We start from the raw sequence: 19,013 nt of genomic DNA, 5'->3' as shown, positions 1-19,013 counted from the left end.
AAGGAAAAATCCCTTGGCAAATCACAGGATAGCCCATGTGAGGGCGTTGAAAGGATGTCATTAACAAAATGAACTGCTTCAAATCAGAAGAAGAAGAAGATGGAGGAGTTTGCTGCAGCTGAAGCCTGTCTCCATGACAAATGAAGCCATTCTAGAAGGGGATAGAAAGTGGCCTTGAGGATGGGAGACATAGAGAGGGGAGACAATGAGGATGGTTGATGTGTGACTTCAGTGACAGGATGAGATATACAGTTATCCCTTCCACATCGTGACTTTCACCATCATGGTTTCAATATATTTTGGGTTGGCATAAGAAATTAAATAGGAATTTTGGGTGAGTTTTGTGGAAGCCATAGATGACACACAAAGGCCAGCTGATGACACAGTGCCTGTGACCAAATGCTTAACTCAAAATTTACAATAAATTTCTGTAAACACCTCATAAAGAAAAAATTCAGACTTCTTCTCTGGTATGAAGGGTGGGCCAAAAAATTTTACACGGATTTTCCAGATTGTGGAGGTGCTGCGCCCCTACTCCCCCACAATGTGGAAGGGAGAACTGTAGAAATCTTCTGCTAGAACTGAAAAGGCTTAGGTAGGAATCAGGGCCAGCCCCCCCAAACTGCCCTATGCTCTCCAATTTAACCCAAGAATAAGGGGAAAGTGTGAGAAGGGACACCCCTCAAGGATGCTTTGACTAATGAAACTGTGCATAATCAGTTCTCAAAGCTCAAGAGAAGGGCCAAAATGGCAACTGGGGCAATGGGGATCTAATCATAGACCAACTCAACTGCCATTCTCTATTCCCAAAGAAATAGGACTCACAAAGTCAATGTGGCCAAGAGCCCAGCACCCTCCTGGTGTCAGACACCAAGCAACACTTTTGCAGGGGCAAAAGGAATGCTATTGAAAATGGAACAGGAATTAGGAAGATGGACGAGTTTTTCATCAATGAAAGTGAAAAGGAAATCTTGCTCACTTGGGTTTTAAACTAATTGTAAGACCAGATTTCAGGATCGTATAGCAAGCTCTTGAGTTAGAAGGGACCTCAGAGGCTGTACGCTCTAAACCCCTTCAGTTTACAGAGGAGACAACTGAGGGTCAGTGCTCAAGGCCACACATAGGATCTTTGATCTTGAGCTGGAAGGGACCTCAGAGTTCAATGCCCTCATTTTAGAGAAAAGGAAATTCGGGCACAGGGAAGATAAGTGACTTATCAAAGGTCACACATAAGATCACAGGGTCCTAGAGCTAGAGCTAGAAGGGACTTCAGAAGCCGTCTAGTCTAAGTCCCTCATTTTACAGAGGAGAAACTAAGGCCCACAGAGGGGAGGTGACTTGCCCAAGGTCACACAGCTTATAAATAGAAGAACCAAGGAGTTATATAGATCACATGAGTTAAGAGTTCAGCTCAATCAACAATTAAGCAATTACTTTGTGTCAGGCATTATGCCAATTACCTGGGGATGCAAAGAAAGGGATAAAAAACAAGGTTCCTGCCCTCAGGGAGTGTACATTCTAATGGGGTAGACATCAGATAAACAGGCAAATGAATGAATGAATGAAACAGGTATATAAACAAACAGATACATACATACACATATACATACATACATACACACATATACATATATGGAAGATACACACACAGTAGGTGGAATGTGACCTTAGAAGGGACTACTCTAAAGGTTAGGGGGGCAGGTTCTTGAAAAGACCTCCTGCAGAAGGGGGCATTTGAGCCAAGTTTTGAAGGAAGCCAGAGAAACTGAGGCAGATAAGAAGGAGGATCATTTTAGCCATAGGGGAACAACCAATACAAAGGCACAGAGACAGTGTTGTGTGTAAGGAACACCAGATAGGCCAGTTTGGAAGGATCATAGAGCAGGAGAAGGGGAGTAAAGTGTAAAATAACTGGAAAGTGTCTTAGTATACAAATAGAAGCAAAAAGAAAGACAGCCCTTCCAAAAATGGGAGAAGACATCTAAAGGATCTGAAAATCTGGGGAGGGTGGAGTGGGAATGGAAAGGGTGCCTTTTGGGATAATAGTAGTGAAACTGGAGAGTCAGAAGCACAGCTGGGAAGCAAGGTCAGTCTGGATCTGTCACCAAAATGGAAGCCCTCCTGAAGGAATTTACCAATGCAAGGAGGCCTCACAGGTGGTAGAATATTCCAGAGTGAGAATGATGGAATATTCCAGCTGAGTCATGTTGACAAAGTCCAGAGGCAGAGGCACAGCCAGGAAGGGAATCAAGCCACTGGAGTTTACTGAGCAAGGGAATGACATGGTCAAACATCACAGTCGTGAGCCTGAGTCAGTCAGTGGAAGGGTGGTGGTCCTCTTCAGAGAAAGAGGCAAATTCAGAAGAGGGGTGGAGGAAGGTCCAAGATAATGTAATGAGCACATCCTATCATCTCTGAGTTCCTTCTCCCAGGGGTGCTTGGGATAATCTAAGGAGCAAGGATGGCTATTTGGGAGATGAAACTCACCTTTCCACACTCCAATTGGTTGATCAAGTTGTCCTTGCGATCATGCCCCCAGCTCCCAGCTTTTGAGACTACTGGTCTAGAAACCACTATTCCATTTCTAAGTCCCTTCCCAGTTAGCAGGAAATCACTCAGCACTTAACTCCTTTACACTGGTTAAAAAGGATTAAATCCAGGCCTACTGTAGCTACTGATAGATGGCCAGAGAAAGCCCTTTCTTCTTTCCTCAATCTAGTTCATTCTCTTCTCCAAATACTTTCAGGTGTTTCGGGGTAGATGTCATTTGAAATCTGGGGGCTGGGGTAGCCAGATGCAAGCATCTGACCTCAAGAGGCTAGGTCAGGGGTGCGGAACCTATGACCTCAAGGCCACATGTAGCCACAGGTTCCCCACCCCTGAAGGTTGATACTCATTTATTTTGACCCATGGCTAAGAGCTCCTTTCCCTTTCATACTCACTGAATGGGTGTTGCCTCAGTCAAACTGAGCCCTGTTAAAGACCTTAGCTTAAAAAGGCCAAGATCTCCCACTGCATCAGGGGCCATCTCCAGTCATCCTGATAGACATCTGGCCACTGGACCTAGATGGCTCTGGAGGAGAGAGTGAGGCTAGTGATTTTGCATAGCCCTCTCTTGCTTAAATCTAATTCACATGAATGTCATGGCATCACCTTCCTGATGTCATGGTCCTCTTCCAGAATGAAGGACAAACAACAGCAACAGCTTTCAACCAAGTGTTGGGTTTGTTCAGTTCTACTCCAGGGTTTTAGAGATAGAACAGCCAAAAATAATAAGAGTTCCCATATTGGGCAGTGGGAGGCGGAGTCAGGACTTTTAAGCTTACAATGCACTTTTCTCTCGACAACCCTAGGAAGTAGAGAAGTTAGTCCTGTTATTTCATTCAATCCTCAAAAGAACCTTTTGAGGCAGATGTTATTATTTCCATTTTACAGATGAAGAAACTGAGGTTCAAAGAGGTTGTAACTTATCCAGGGTCACACAGCTAGTCAATATCAGAGGCACCATGTGAACCTAAATCTTCCTGTCGATAGGGCCAGGGCTCTATGGTACAGTAGAAAAGAAAACTAGCTCTGAAGTCAGAGAACCTGGGTTCAAGTCCCCCTGACTCTTTACTACCCGTATGTCCTTTGGCAAGTCACTTTCCTTCTCAGTCTCCTCATCGAGAAAAGGAGCAGGTTTGGCCTCTCTAAATCTAGGCTCTTTTTATCAAGCTAAGTCATCTCACCTCTCTGGGCATCAATTTCCTCACCTCTAAAATTAGGAGGTTGGATGAGATGGCTGTGATATCCCCTCCAGCTCTCAATCTATGATGTTGTATTGTCATTTTCTCTCCCTTGGCCTCAGTTTCTCTATCTGTAAAAGGAAAGGGTTGGGTTAGATGGTTCCTAAGGTCCTTTCTAACTATAGATCTAGGCTCCTTTTATCAAACTAACTCATCCCACCTCCCTGGGCATAAATTTTCTCATTTATAAAGTTAAGATTTTTGACTAGATGGCTTCTGAGGTCCTTTCTAGCCCTAAAGTTACACTTCCATTACCCTAATCCACTGCTCCCTGGGCCTCAGTTTTCTCCTCTGCAAAGTGAGGGGCTTGGACTAGACTTCCTCTAAGGGCCATTTTAGCTCTAGATCTATGAGCCTACAAGCCCATTTTACAGATGCGGACTGTAAGACTCAGTCAGAAAGGTTAGGAGACTTTCTTGCAATTACACAGCTTAGACCTGAACCAAGACCCTCTGCTCCCAAAGTCTGTCCTGTTTCCATTATGCCAAGCTAACTCTCTCTACTGCGTTTTCCTTACTCCTTTGTGCTAAGGCAGAGGTGGGGAACCTGCGCTCAAGGCCACAGGTGGCCCTCTAGATCCTCAAGTGTGGCCCTCTAGGTCCTCAAGTGTGGCTCTTTGACTGAATCCAAACTCTGAGGACCTAGAAGGCCATATGTGGCCTCAAGGCCACAGGTTCCCCACCCCTGTGCTAAAGCATTAATGGTCCCTGTGGAAATGCTAGTATTCTCTGTGTCGGGGAGAGAGGAAACACAGTTAAAATCATGCACCATATACCCTGTCTCACCAAAAAGGCCTCCAGTTACACTCCATGCTATGTTGAGGCAGGAGAAAGGAGTCTAAGCCATTGGCCCTCTTGACTGCTACCTGAGGCTACATGGGTGGCCCTCATACTACCACTTCAGAATGACTGATTTCTATTCCCTGCCTTTTCTCTCTCTCTCTCCTCTCTGCTCTCTGTCTCTCTGTGTGTCCCTGTCTCTCTCTGTCTCTCTGTCTCTCTGTCTCTCTGTCTCTCTCTCTCTCTCTCCCCCTCCCCACTTCTTGTGCTTTGTCTTTGCCTGTGGTCCTGGTGACCTGTTGGTGTGCCTCAGGGCTGAAGGGGTGGTAGCCAAGCCCCAATTTCTTCAAGGCAAACCATTGAATGTCAATAACTTGGGAAATAAGGTAGGGGTAAGTGTGAGGAGGAGCAATAATCTTTGCTGGGGGGGTGGGGGAAGAAGAGAGACAATATAAATCAAAGATCTGGCTGAGTGACACCAGAAAGACTAACAGGTGCCAATATCCAGGGAGTTAAAAAAAAAAGCAGCTAAGCTGCTGGTCAGAGGCTAAAGCTGTGGTAATCTATTGAAACTCAGGGAATTCAAAAGCAAAGAATTTGACACTTTGAAGTTTGGGTAAATTCCTTCTGCAAGGAAGGCAGTGTGGCTCAGTAGAGTGGTTGTCAAACTCACATAGAAGAGAGAGACACTAATCCTGATATAAGGATTCCTGTGGTGGGGCATATTGACTTGGTTTTAAAATGCCACGTCATCTATGTTTCATTGTATTTGTATTTCGTTAAATATTTCCCCATTACATTTTGATTCAGTTCTGGTTGGTGTGTGGTGTTGTATTGTGGTGAGGGCTTCGTGTGGCCCACAGACCCTGTGCTTGACACCTCTGGTCTGCCTTAAAGCCTGAAGGACCTGGGTTTGAGTCCCACCTCTGACAAATATGGGCTGTATGACCCTGAGCAAGTCTCTCACCATTTCAGTGCTCTAGATTTATAGAGCAAGTGCCAACCTTCATTGGTACAGAGAGTTTCTTCACCTGAGAGTTCCCTATAATAAATCATGTCCAGCCCCCTGCCCCTATTCCAGAGGCACAGGTGTGGACATTGGTGTCAAGGCCTCTTATATGCTCAGGACCTCCCACAGGACTCACTTCCCTCATAAATCAGGGCCTGTCATGGCAGCAACTAGGATGAGGACTCTCTGAATTTGAAGAGTTTTTAGATGATGAGTACACAATCAGTTTCTCCCACTCATGGCAATGTCTCTTCAAATGAATGACTGTGGTAACCAAAGCTCCCACCTCAGGGAGGGGGAAAGGAGACACATGCATAGACATGTGTCAGATGAAGATTTATTAAAGGTTATTCTTTATAGTCACCTGGAGCCAGGAGGGGGATACTGCAGGCCTCCAAATCTGTGTCCAGCTGCACGCACCCATTTGGTAGCATCCAAGATGGCTTCCCGGCCTTCCTTTTTTTGCAGGAAAAGCCCCATATCTGATGTATGTTCAAGAGGCTCCCTCCTTTTCAAGCTCCCCAAGATGGTGGTTGGAGGGGAACAAGGTTTTATCTGCTACTTTGGTTTCCAGATCTACGTTTGGGGATCTTTGGATGCAGTAAATTGTTGAGGGGGATGAAGAGATGAGTAGCACACTCCCCGATTTATTCAAGGTTGGCTAACAAGGGGGTATGGAGAGTCTTATCTAGAAAACCAGGCATTATGGGGCCACTGGGGACCAGGTAGCCATTTTACCTATGAAGTTATTGGAAAAAAAGAGGGGGAAATCTTCTCAGCTGGTTGTAGGGATGAAAGCAAAAAGCAAGGGACCATTAACACTTACAGGACAGATGCCAATTTACTTGCCTAGTGCCAGCAGAATGGCCTTGGGTCTTTCTCTCCCATAAGGAATCAGAGACCTCATCGGGATGCTTATGTCTTTTCCCCTCCTTGGAGTTCTACCCATGAAATGGAAACTAGGATTTCACAGGTGGGAAGGGATAAACCTCTAATACACAAATCAATAAATCAAGTATTTCAGTGATTATTAACAGTGCGCCCATTGTGGATACAGTACAAAGACTGAATAATTCCTCCTCAAAAGGAGCTTACATTCTAATGCTGGAAACAAGGAGGACATAGATAAGTGTTTACAGAATAAATATAAAGAGAATACATACAAAGGTGTTAAATACATCGTTGTAGTTAGGGAAAGAGGGCTCAGGAAAGGCTTTATTTCTGTAGAAGGGGGTGCTGAAGCCGATGAAAGAGCGGAGGAAGAAAGTAATGCATTCCAGGCATGGGGGCCAGCCAGGGCGAAAGCACAGACATGGCAGGTGGAGTGTTGCCAGTTAGGTAGGACTGCAGGGTGGGGGGGGAGTGATGTACAATGAAGCTGAGAAGAGAGCTTGGAGAAAGGTTTGCAGGGTCTTTAAAAGGCAGAGGAGCTTCAATGTGGTCCTAGAAGCAATAGGGAGCCAGCAGAGTTTATGGAGGAGGGGAGTGACACGGTCCAACCTATGCAGGAGGAAAATCACCTTGGAAGCAATATATAGGACAGACTGCAGAGGAGAGAGATTGGAGGCAGTGAGATCAGTGAACAGGCTGTTGCAATTATCTAAGCAATTACAAGGTGATAAAGGCCTTATGCATCAGTACACTTAGGTATAAAAGTATGTACACATTGTATAGCAAGCAATATTGATTCATTTACATTCCCCAGCACAAGGACAACATTTGCAGTTACGGAATTCAAAAAGAAAACCCATATCCTTATACACAAACTATAAAGGAGTCTAGAACAGAGCACACTGACCATGGGGAGGTGGCCCTCAGATACTTCCCCCCCCAACACAAAACTCACACCTTATGATCTTGGGGAGCTCATCAAATTGGTCAGGGACTCCCTTGAGCAAACCCTTCCATAGAGTTCAGGCCTGTGAGGCTTTGGCAGGGGAGGTGACTTGCAGAATTCGAATCCAAGTCTTCGGACCCCAGCCCCAGCTTCCTTCGCACGGTGTCATGCTGCCCCCGCTGAGCAGAAGTCAGCCAGGATGATGCACTTTTTCTACATCTCCTTCCTGGGTGACCTCTAATCAGCGGGGCAGAAAATTCCACCGCAGAGGCTCTGTGCGTCTTGGGCTGGGGTCCATCCAGGCGTTGGGTGGCAGGCTGAAGGCGTTAGAAGCGAGGCAGCTCGCGGCCATTGGAACGAACGGGAGGCTCCGTGCCGGTTTCTTCTGCGACACTCTTCTGCTTGGTCATTTCGCATCTTCTCCCCTCCTGTTATACCGCAGTGCCTGGGAGCAGCTTGCGCAATCTCCACTCTTCTCCTGTAATTGATTTTTCTCCTTCCATAGAATCTTTAACCACATAAGAACTGAAAAACAAGCAGCCGGCTGAAGGCTGACGTTAGCGTGGATGTTGCTGCCACCCCATGGTAGCCAAGGGAAGTCTGCAGAGGAAGCTTGTGCCTGCGAGCCAGCAAGCGGCTGAACGCTGCTCACTCACTGCAGGGCTCCAAATGACGTCCCCAGAAACGGGGGCTGGGGCTGACGAAGCAAAAGCCCACCCACCCTCTCACCAAGGAAAAGGAGATGCGAGAGCCCTAGGACGCACCAAATGGGCGGCAGTCTTGGGTTATTCAACAGCAACATCTCGCCTCCCTCCACCCCATTCCATCCACCACCACCAATGGAATGCGTGAAATTGCCTGGGTTGGGCATGCCGCAGTAGGCTGGGTGGGGTTCTGAGGACTGACAGGGGGAGGGAGGCGGGATGTTCCTACCTCCAATACTGCGGGTCAGAGATGCAGCCTCTGGAGGTCTTGGGCTGAAGAGGCTGTTCGTGGTGTCAACAGCTACCTCCTGGGTGTGGAGAGCTGGAGAGGGATGGGGGTGAAGAGACCAGAATGCAAATGGCACGTCTAATCCTTAGATTCAAATCAAGTTAGAGGGGAACACACAGTAGAAAAAAAAAAAAAACCAACAACAATAAAGATCTTCTCTGTTGCTATAGCACTTTATCTCTAGTGACATCACCACCCCCTCCTGGAGATATTTGAATCCCAGCTGTCAATACCTGGGTGACCTTGAGCGAGTCACTTCACCTCCCTGTACCTCAGTTTCCATATTTGTAACATGAGAAGTTTGGCCCAGATGACCTCTGAGAACCCTTCCAGCTCTAAAATCAGGATCTTGCCCAAATTCTCACCTAAGATCCTAGACCAAGAGCTGGGAGGGACCCCTGAGGTCATGTAGTTTGATCCTCTCATTTTATAGATGAAAAAGCAGGCCCAATGTGGGGAAGTGCCTCATCCACGGTGGCAGAGGTAGGATTCAAACCCATGGTGTCTGCCTCCAGACCCAGCACTCTTTCTATTGCATTATGCTTTTGCTGAGAGGTAAAAATAAGGAAACCAGGGTCCCTGATACCATGCGGGAGGAGAAAGAGTTCAATCTGGAATCAAAGAACTGTGCTAGTCATTCCCCATATGACCTGAGGCAAGCCACCTGACCTCCCTACACTTCCACTTCTCCTGCTGGAAAATGAACTTATTGGGGCAGATGATCTGCCCTAAAGTAGCTGCTTGTATGTGAGCCTCTACTCTTGGGTAATGCCACCCAATCTAAATAGCTGGGGGGGGGGGAGGCTCAAGCAAAAACACTGAAGTGAGAACAAGTCAACCATATGCAAGAGGTAGTGAGGACACTCACTGGGCTGCAACAGAGGTAACAGTGATGGTAGCAGGTCAGGCTCTAGGACCAAGCCCTGGAGGAGTCAGAATCTGCCCTGGGTAAGTAACCCCTCTCTCACACCTACCCTGACCCACACTCAGCTAGCTCACTCTCTGCCTTGAGAAAAAGTGCAAGTTTCAGTAAGAAATAACCCCAGAATGTTGAATTCCATCTATAGCTCTGTTTTTCTGGCAGCATGTAGGGGCAAGTGTGCCCCTCCATCCAGCAGGAAGGGGAGCAAAGTGATTTCTCAGTCTTGGGTAAGAAAAGGCATTGCAAACAAGGCATCAAACAATCTCATCCACCAAGGATTGGCTGTGGGTTGTTGGTTTGGGTTGGGTTGGATTTTTTTGAAGGAGCCAGGGATTAACTCAATGAAATTCTCAGAAGAGGTTGCATTTGTATGGAGTTTAGGGGCACCTTGAACTGGAGGGGGGCTTATCTCAGGCCTCTTGCATTGGTATACCAACTTTCTTTAGGCTATAAATATTCCAAGGCTCCATGATTAACTCAGGAATGAGCTTCTGGGAGATGTGATTAATTAACCACTTGCAGCTTACCTTGAGAAAGTACCAAGCTAACTGGACCCAAAGAGGGTCACAGTATCTCAGAGGGAGGAAACAGATATGGTCAAGCCCCAATTAACCCAATCCCAAGTAATCAGGAGCCTATTAGATGGAATTTTTTTCTGTAATCCACATTTAGGAAATAGAACCAAATGACAAGGAGAGAGGAATAGTGAAGGAGAGAGAGTGCCACACTTCTTTACCTCTATATATCTCTTATCTCCAGCCCTGGGCAGCAATACTCACAGGCTATCATCATTAAAAGATTTAGAACTGGAAGAGGTCTTAGAAGGTTATAGAACTGGACCTGAGAAGCCCCAGACAGCAAAGATACACTGATTGGCACTAGATTCTCTTTACTAAGGCAGGGAAGTAAACTTTGGCACCTGAGAAATGTTTTCAAGAAGGGGCAAATTTAATACATTTACTCAATGACATTCTTCTCCTCAGTTCTCCCACCTCTGAAATATACTGGCACTCTATGATCTGGCCACAAGCTTATTTGAAAAAAATGATACTCATCTAATAGGATAAGTCCCCTCTAAATCACTGTTTCTCCTCAAAAAGGCTTATTTCATTACATCTTCCTCAGGTCTTGCGTTTGACTGGGAGAGACCGATTCTATGACAAGGGGTCTCAGCTTGGGGTTTATGAACTTGTTTTTTAAAAGCATATATCTTGATAACTGTATTTTCAATACAATATCTTGCCTTTTTGACCCTATGCATTTTGTTTTATGCATTTTAAACCATGATCCTGAGAAGGGGTTCCCCAGGCTGTCAAAGAGGTCCAGAGTATGAGGTTATGAATTCTTGCTCTATGGAGTCCCCTTGGTTCAGTACCATGGCCAAGTCCCTGCATTCCAACAGTGTTAAGACTCATCATTGTGCTCTGGAAGCGTGTGGTGGAGTAGAAAGCACAAGGACTAGGACGCAAACCTAGATCTGCTTCTTATTGTTATTATATGACCCCTCTAAGCCTCAGTGACCTGATCTGTGACCTGAAAACTCTGCCTGTGTCACAGTTTATTTTGTACATCAGATGACATAACAAACACAAGGCACTTTGCAAACCACAGTGTTACGTGAATGTTAGTTATCACCATCACCATCATCATCATCATCATCCTCATCCCCAACAGCAGACCTAGGCAAAAGTACCACCTACATGAAGTCTGTCTCCCTCCCCATAGGCAGTTAGCGGTACTTTCCATCTATATCACCCCATTCTATAAACGAGGCCTCAGGCTCTGTGTTGGCAGTGATTGAGGCACTGCCACACATGAGGCGAAGGAAAAGGCCAAACCCGAGGACTGAGGAATTAGGAACTAGAAGACAACTTGGAAATCATGTCATCGCAGGCCCCCTCCTATGTGGTAACAATATAAAGGCCACCAAAAGGTGCTGGGCCCAAACTAGCTGCTCCAGTGATCAGCAAAGACCCCTATATGGTGTGGCCATGTTTACATGGACATTTTTTCTGAACAGTCACTGGACACAGCCATCCCCCTGGTAACCTTCAAAGGCTGGCAGATTCTTAAATCCACTTCAAAAAGATCAGCCCTCAGCAACCTGCCAGGCAGAGGAGACTGCCAACAAAAGCAGAGCAGAAATGGAGTGCATCATGTCCAAACCACCAAGGGCAAAATATTTTGTTGTCGGATAGGACTCCCTCCAACCTGGCCCAAGTTCTACTGAAGCAGCTGCCTCACCCCGAACGTGTTCTTTGAGAAGCAGAGAAATGCTATTTGAAATCCTCAGTGGGGCAGGAAGCTGACAAAACATCAGCTAGAAGAGGCCAATTATCCAAGTTTGCCATGACAACCAGTGTATCTTCCAAAGGAATCTGTGGGGTTTGAACACCTTTCCTCAGCACCAGAGGAGACAAGGGAGAGGTGTCAGAGACTGTGCAGTCTCAGAAGGACTCCCTTTTGAAAAGAGCCCAGTTCATTCCTCTGAAAGGAAAAAGGGGGGCTGTCAACAAAGAATGATTTGATGTTAATGGGATAGCTCTTGTGTATTCAGCTCATCTGTCTCTAGGCTCTAGATGGGGCTGGGGGAGGGCCTGCATCAGGAAATCCCTTAGGATTTGATGGGCACTCAGCACCACCAAGCAACCCTGGGAAGCCAGGATGGAGGGCACAAAGGCGAGGAGATGAAAATACTTCTCCACAAACTCCTCACGACTGAGGGAGACATCTCTCATAGCTTAATTCAAGAGATAAGGGCATCATAGTCCAGATTTAAAACTGGAAGCCAACCTTTCATTTATCGAGATGGAAACAGAGACCCAGGAGATAAAGTGATTCGCCCAGGGGCACACACGGGATCATAAATTTGGAGCTAGAAGGGCCCTTAGAGGCCACCTGGTCCAACCCCCTCACTTGACAGATGGAAAAACTGAGGCCTAGAGAGGAAAAGTGATTTCTTTAGGGTCACAGAGGCAGTATCAGAGACCAGATTTGAACCCAAGTCTTCTGATTCCAAAGTTATTGTAAGACAGAAGGTTTTGGAGTAGGGAGTGACTTGGGTTAAAACTATGCTTTAGAAAGGTTCTTTTAACATCTGGGCAAAGGATGGATAGATTGCAGAGAGAAGGCAGCATGGCATGCTGGACCTCCAGCTGGGCAGAGTTGAGTTAGAATCCTGCTGTGAACACTTCCTTAGCTGTATGGGTAAGTCACTGCTTCTCAGAATTTTGTTTCCTCATCCAAGAAGTAGGGATAAGATGCTCACTCTCAGCCTCTTAACACTATTCCCTCCCCTACCCCAAATTACTGGGAGAAAAGAATCTTTTGAAGTTCTAGAGAAACAGGGGCTGTGATTACTCCCAAAGCCAGGGCCCAGAAGCTGCTCAAGTCTACGTATGTTTTGCTTTCCACTAACCACCCCAGCAGCTGCTTGAAGGCAGGGCCTTGTCACCCTGACTTCTCCATTATAAGATCAGAGATTGAGTCAGTCAGAGGTGCCCTTTGAGAGATCCCCCAGAGTTCTGAGTGCAGAGCTAGGCACTAACAGGAGGAATAGAAATTGTCCGAGCAGGAAGAGGCCTGAAATCATTAGGTCTGGCCAACCCTCTTCATTTTACAAAGGAGGAAAGTGAGGCTCAGAGAAGGCAGGGGACCTACCCCAGGTCCCAGAAGTTGTTGAATGAAAGGGCCAGGACTTTTGGACACAGATCTTTCAACTCTACCTCTGGGACTCTTTCCATCTCCCTGTATTGTTCATTAAATATTTTATTTTTTAATTTAATTTAATTTAATTTTTAAATTTATTTTAAATTTAATTCTAAATTAATAAATTTAAAAATAAATAAATGAAAATTTAATATTTACATATTTAAACTAGGTGCCCAGAGACCTGGATTCAAAGAAAGATCTGACTACAGTCTATATGACCTAAAACTTAGTGGCTTCATCCAGCTAGAAAAGAGAGATGACCCATGTCTATGCTGTCTGGGAGAGGAGCAGGAAAGCTAACTAGATTCCCAATGAGTTTCAAATCACTATTGACAGTTTAGTCTTAGGAGTCAAATGGGTCCTCCACTTTTTCTTAAAGGTGGCCAGAGCTCAGATTTATCAATGCAAGTCTCAGGGGGCTAACCTGTCGAAGTTTCTATCTATGGCCCATTTGGTGGAATCAAGGAAAGCAGAGTGGTCAGTGTCCCAATGTTGTCCAGGAGTGTGGCTAGACATTCTAGTATGGGGACCCTGTGCAAATCACTTGACCTCTCAGAAACTCAGGTGGGGAGTTCCCCCACACTGATTAAATCAAGGATCAGGACATGCCTAAATAGAAAATTCAGCGAAGCAGCCAATGGGGCCCAAGAGACAGAAACGTTCTGCTTTGCCAGCCACGAGTGATCGGCACTCACCAGAAGTCTTACCCTTTCCATCCTTGTCAAGTAGTTTTAGATTCTGGTTATTCTGAAAAACAAACAGGCAAAAATATTAAGCAGGGCACACTGAGGAGAAAAGGTAGAAAGAAACCTTATGGTTTTGGACAAAATAAATGACTGTTTTTATTTTGTTTGGTGAAAAGTGTGGTGACTTATCTTGGTTTACAGAAGGAGAAACTGAAACCATGGTGTGTGTGTGTGTGTGTGTGTGTGTGTGTGTGTGTTATATGACTATCTCTATGAATGTGGTCTTACATTCCTAGACTTCAAAACACAGTTACAAAAACCTTATCATATCAAAACTATCTGGTATGAGGCAAAGGAAGAAATAGATTGAGGGAACAGGAGAGATAAATCAGACTCTAACTAAATGTATCCAAAAGATTAGGGTTTGATAAACCTATAGAAAAAAAAACAGGCAAAGAATTCATTTTTTAACAAACATACTTGGGAAAATTAGCTGGCAATTTGGCAGGAAATGGATTTAGACCCACATCTCACACCATATACTTCAGTGAATTCCATCTGAATGACAGATCTTAACATAAAACATAACCATTAAAAAGACAGAAAAAAAGTGGAATCGTGTATCTCTCTCAATTGTGAAAAGGAGCTTTTTTTCTATTCAACAAATAGCATGAATTATAAGGGATAAGGCAGATGTATTTGACTATATTAAAGAAGAAATGTCAGTAAAACAAACAAGATAATTAAAAGAAAGATAGATTGAGGAAAATAGATGGTAAATGTGACAGATAAAAACTTGAAATCTAAAATAAAGAATCGGTAAAAAGCCGCTCTCAGTACACAATAGATAAATGATCAAAGGTGACACAAAGATATTTTTTTCAAAAAAGTTACAGAAAATGTTAAATTGGAGAAAATGTTCAACCTCACTAATAATCAAAGAAATTCATATTAAAACCACTGAGCAACACACACATACACCCATCAAACTGGCTAAAACATTGAAAGCAATGAAACTCAATGTTGGCAGAGTTGTGGAGAAAGAGGTACACAATCAGTCACTGTTGGTGAAATTTCAAACTTTTAAAATCTTTTTCGAGAACAATTTGGCAGAATGAAATACATTATGAAAAGAACTCTGACTCCATAATTTTATTGTTGGAAATCTACCCTGAAAGTGTTTTTATTTTTTTTCTCCTATGAGCTATTTGTTCAAAGATCTTTATAGTATCATTATTCAGTCGCCAAATAGTAGGGGTAACCTCAAAGTCCAACAAAAGAGGAACAGTTAAATGAATTGTGGGACTTTAGTGTAAAGACAAGTCTGAGAAATACAAAGACAACTGAAAGGCCCTGTATAACTATGGACAAGTCACTTCACCACCCTGGGACTCAGTACCCTCCTCTGTAAAATGGGGGGGGGGGTATTGAACTACATGACTCAAAGGCCCTTTCCAGCAGTAGACTTTGAATCCTATTGCAATCTTGGACAAGCCACTACTTCCCCCTCCCTAGACCTCAGTTTCCTCATCTGTAAAATGAGAGATTGGACTGGATGGCCTCTGAAGTCCCTTTCGGTACTAGTTGCCGCAGACAATGACCCCGTGGACGCCGTGGAGACTTCTGGGTAACCCCACTCACTCCCTTCCTTGGCCTTCGCTAGTGGCCAGATGGCAGCCTATCTTTCCCAGCCGGTGCGCAGCAGAACGGGTCAGGATGGGGAGTTCGGGATCGGCCCGACCCTCTCTGCCCTCAGACCTGCTGAGGTCCCGTGTGTCCAAAGCGTGCCAAGAGGTCCCAACTACCCAATGGCATCGCTGTATGTGGGCGACCTCCACCAAGACGTGACGGAAGCCATGCTGTATGAGAAGTTCAGCCCAGCTGGTCCCATCCTGTCTATCCAAATGTGCCGAGACATGATTACTCGCCGTTCTCTTGGCTATGCCTACGTGAACTTCCAGCAGCCGGCTGACGCAGAACGGGTGATGGACACCATGAATTTGGAAGTGATCAAAGGTAATCCCGTCCGAATCATGTGGTCCCAGCATGACCCTTCCCTTCGTAAAAGTGGTGTGGGTAACATTTTCATCAAGAACTTGGAGAAGTCCATCGATAACAAGGCGCTGTATGAAGCCTTCTCCACCTTCGGCAGCATCCTCTCCTGCAAGGTGGTCAGGGATGATAATGGCTCTAAGGGTTATGGCTTTGTCCACTTTGAATCCCAAGAGTCTGCCAAAAGAGCTATTGAGAAAATGAATGGAAAGCTTCTGAACGATCTCAAAGTGATTGTTGGGCACTTTAAATCCCGCAAAGAACGAGAATCTGAACTGGGAGCTAAAGCCAGAAACTTCACCAATGTTTACATCAAGAACTTTGGAGAAGACATGGATGATGACAGGCTCGGTGAACTATTTAGAAAGTTTGGGCGTGCTTTGAGTGTAAAAGTGATGAGAAATTATCGTGGAAGATCCAAAGGTTTTGGATTGGTGAGTTTCCAGAAACATGAAAATGCCCAGAGAGCTGTAGATGAAATGAATGGCAAGGAGCTCAACGGAAAGCAAATTTATGTTGGCCGAGCCCAGAAAAAAGGAGAGAGAAAGACAGAACTCAAGGGCCATTTTGAACAAATGAAGTATGATAGGATCATCAAATATCGGGGTGTTAAGCTGTATATAAAAAATCTTGATGATGACATTGATGAAGAACGTCTAAAAAAAGAGTTTTCACTTTTTGGAACAATCACTAGTGCTAAGGTTATGATGGAGAATGGCCGCAGCAAAGGGTTTGGCTTTGTCTATTTTTCCTCCCCAGAAGAAGCCACCAAAGCAATCGCAGAAATGAATGGTAGACTTGTAGCAAGTAAGCTATTGTATGTCGCTTTAGCCCAATGGAAAGAGGAGCGCAAGATTCACCTTACAAATCGATATATCCAGAGAATAGCTCATGTCAGATCCATACCCAGCCCCATGCTCAGTTCATATCAGCCAGGAGCTCCTTCCCTTACTTCTTGACACCTGTTCCACAAAGCCAGAGCCAGGCCACGCACTATGCTAGGAGACAATTTGCTCAGCTGAGATCAAGCCCTCGCTGGACTACTCAGAGTATCAGACCTCATTCCTACCAGACCGTAATGGGGGCTATCCGCCCAACAATTCCTAGACCATCCTTCAGTCCTCTACGGAGAGCTTCACAGATTCCAAAAATGGTGGCAACTCCAAGGGTTAACTCCTCGTCACAGCTGTTGGGACCTCTGTGTCCCACAGGAGCTACATTTATTCCAACTGTGCGTGCAGTTCAGCAATATAAATATTCTGCTGGTGTCCGTAATCTTCAGCAACCACTTATTCCCACAATGACCCATCAGCCAGTTGTGCACACACCAAGGCAAGAAGCTTTAACATCTTTTATGCTAACATCTGCCCTTCCTCAAGAGCAAAAGCAGATATTGGGGGAAAGGCTATTCCCACTCATTCAAGGCATACATCCTACTCTGGCTGGTAAAATCACAGGCATGCTATTGGAGATTGACAACTCAGAGCTTCTTCACATGCTTGAATGTCCCAAGTCCCTCCTTGGCAAGGTCAACGAAGCTGTGACAGTACTGCAGGCTCATCACGCTAAAGAAGCTGCCCAGAAAGAAGGTACCAGTGCCCAGGGCAAAGCAGCAATTTAAAAAGACAATATAACATCACAAGAGATCACAAAGTGGGAACAACTGTCTCGGCAAAGAAAAGTATGCAAACGTGAAAAATCTTCAGTGTTACCAAAACAAAGTTTGCAAATGTGAAATTAAAAAAAAAAAAGCAAAGCCTTTTTTTGGTGTGTTGAAGTCTTTTAAATGGACTACCCAAACCAGGGCCAGTCATATTTAAGCTCGGTGTTCCTAGATTACTTTTATCCTAGTAAAGAGGAAGTAAAAGATTACTTTTGTTGCAATAAAAGATTGATTTTAGGACTAGGGCCCAAGATTACTGTAATCAAAGTGGATAGGGACTGAGATTGGGCTCTGTGATTTTTTTGTAAGTTATCTCCTAGATAAGGGAACCCTCTCTTAAGACTTAGATTCTCCCAGCGCACAAGGAGTTAAAGTGACTTGCCCAGGGTTTCAATGCCACATCAGAGGCAGCACTTGAACTCTGAGGCTTCCTGGCTCTGCAGCCAATTAACCACCTCAAACTTAATAAGAAAGATTTAAAAATAAAAGAAAGAAGAGTAAAATATAATGATAATAGTATGAATAGAATGGTTTACAAATGAAATAATAATAACAGGTGATAGTAAAAATAAATTTACAATTTATAGATGGGGAAGGGGAAGAACTGGCAACAGCACAAAAATGTAAACAAATTTTAAAATTCTTTGCTGTGCAAAACAATAACCATTTTTTAGATGAGCTTAATAGCTGAGCAAAGGGATTAAAATAAATGTGAATTATGATGATAAAGTAAATTACAAATAAAAATTATTTAAAGAGTCAAAAATTATAAAAGTGGGAGTTATCCAATTCAGAAAAAAAACTGAACAGATCTGTCCCCCTCTATTAATTAGGTACTGTGTCATCCTAGTCTTCACTTGACGACATTCAGTAGAGGACATTTGGGGATAGTTCCCACCTGGGAAGTTTTTCTTTTTTAATGGAGCTTTTTAAAATCTGCCCCTTCTGTTCATCTTCATTTCCCTGGTGAAAAACAAACTGTCCACATTTTAGGGGAGAGAAGGGAAGAAGGAAAGGGGAGTATACAGACTCTAGAATTGTCTGAGAGCTTAACAGAGCCTGTCCCTTTATTATATGAGATAGCCACTACCCCTATCAACAAAGACATCCCTTTGAGGAAACCCACTAGAATATACAGGTCTCATACTCACACAGGGCTCAATTATCAACCCTATGCAGCACCCATCACACAGATACCAAAATAATCCTGAGATCCGCATCTGACCATGTCTCTGGTCAAAAGTCCTCAATGGGTCATGGTGGTTCAAGTCTATTGGATGCTCTGGGACACAATTCACAATCTGGCTCCAACTGAATTTTCTGGACCTATTTTAGAGTTCTCCCCTTCCTGTACATCACATTTCAGTCAAAAGTGATCATGGGTATTCCCTCATCTTGTACTGTGCTTAATAACAGAGGCCATCTCAACCATTCCCAGAACTCACAACTCTTGGCCCTCAGAGATAAGCAATCTTTAAACTCCTCCTTTGTGGTTGAGCCAGGGGTCTAGCAAGCCTTCCCCAAATTCGGAGCTCCAAATGATGATGATGATGGTAATAGTAATAATATATAGCAC

The 19,013-nt window shown here is 44.6% G+C and overlaps 1 pseudogene; it reads left to right on the top strand.

Annotated features, from left to right (window-relative positions):
- The first annotated feature begins 15,524 nt into the window (after positions 1–15,524).
- On the top strand, positions 15,525–17,395 carry LOC114025273 (annotated as a pseudogene).
- The last annotated feature ends 1,618 nt before the right edge of the window (positions 17,396–19,013 follow it).

This window comes from Vombatus ursinus, unplaced genomic scaffold, assembly GCF_900497805.2.
Source record: "Vombatus ursinus unplaced genomic scaffold, bare-nosed wombat genome assembly UNPS02004596.1, whole genome shotgun sequence".
Lineage (NCBI taxonomy): Eukaryota > Metazoa > Chordata > Mammalia > Diprotodontia > Vombatidae > Vombatus > Vombatus ursinus.
Note: the sequence above shows the minus strand (reverse complement) of the source record. Positions and strands in the feature narration are given on the sequence as shown.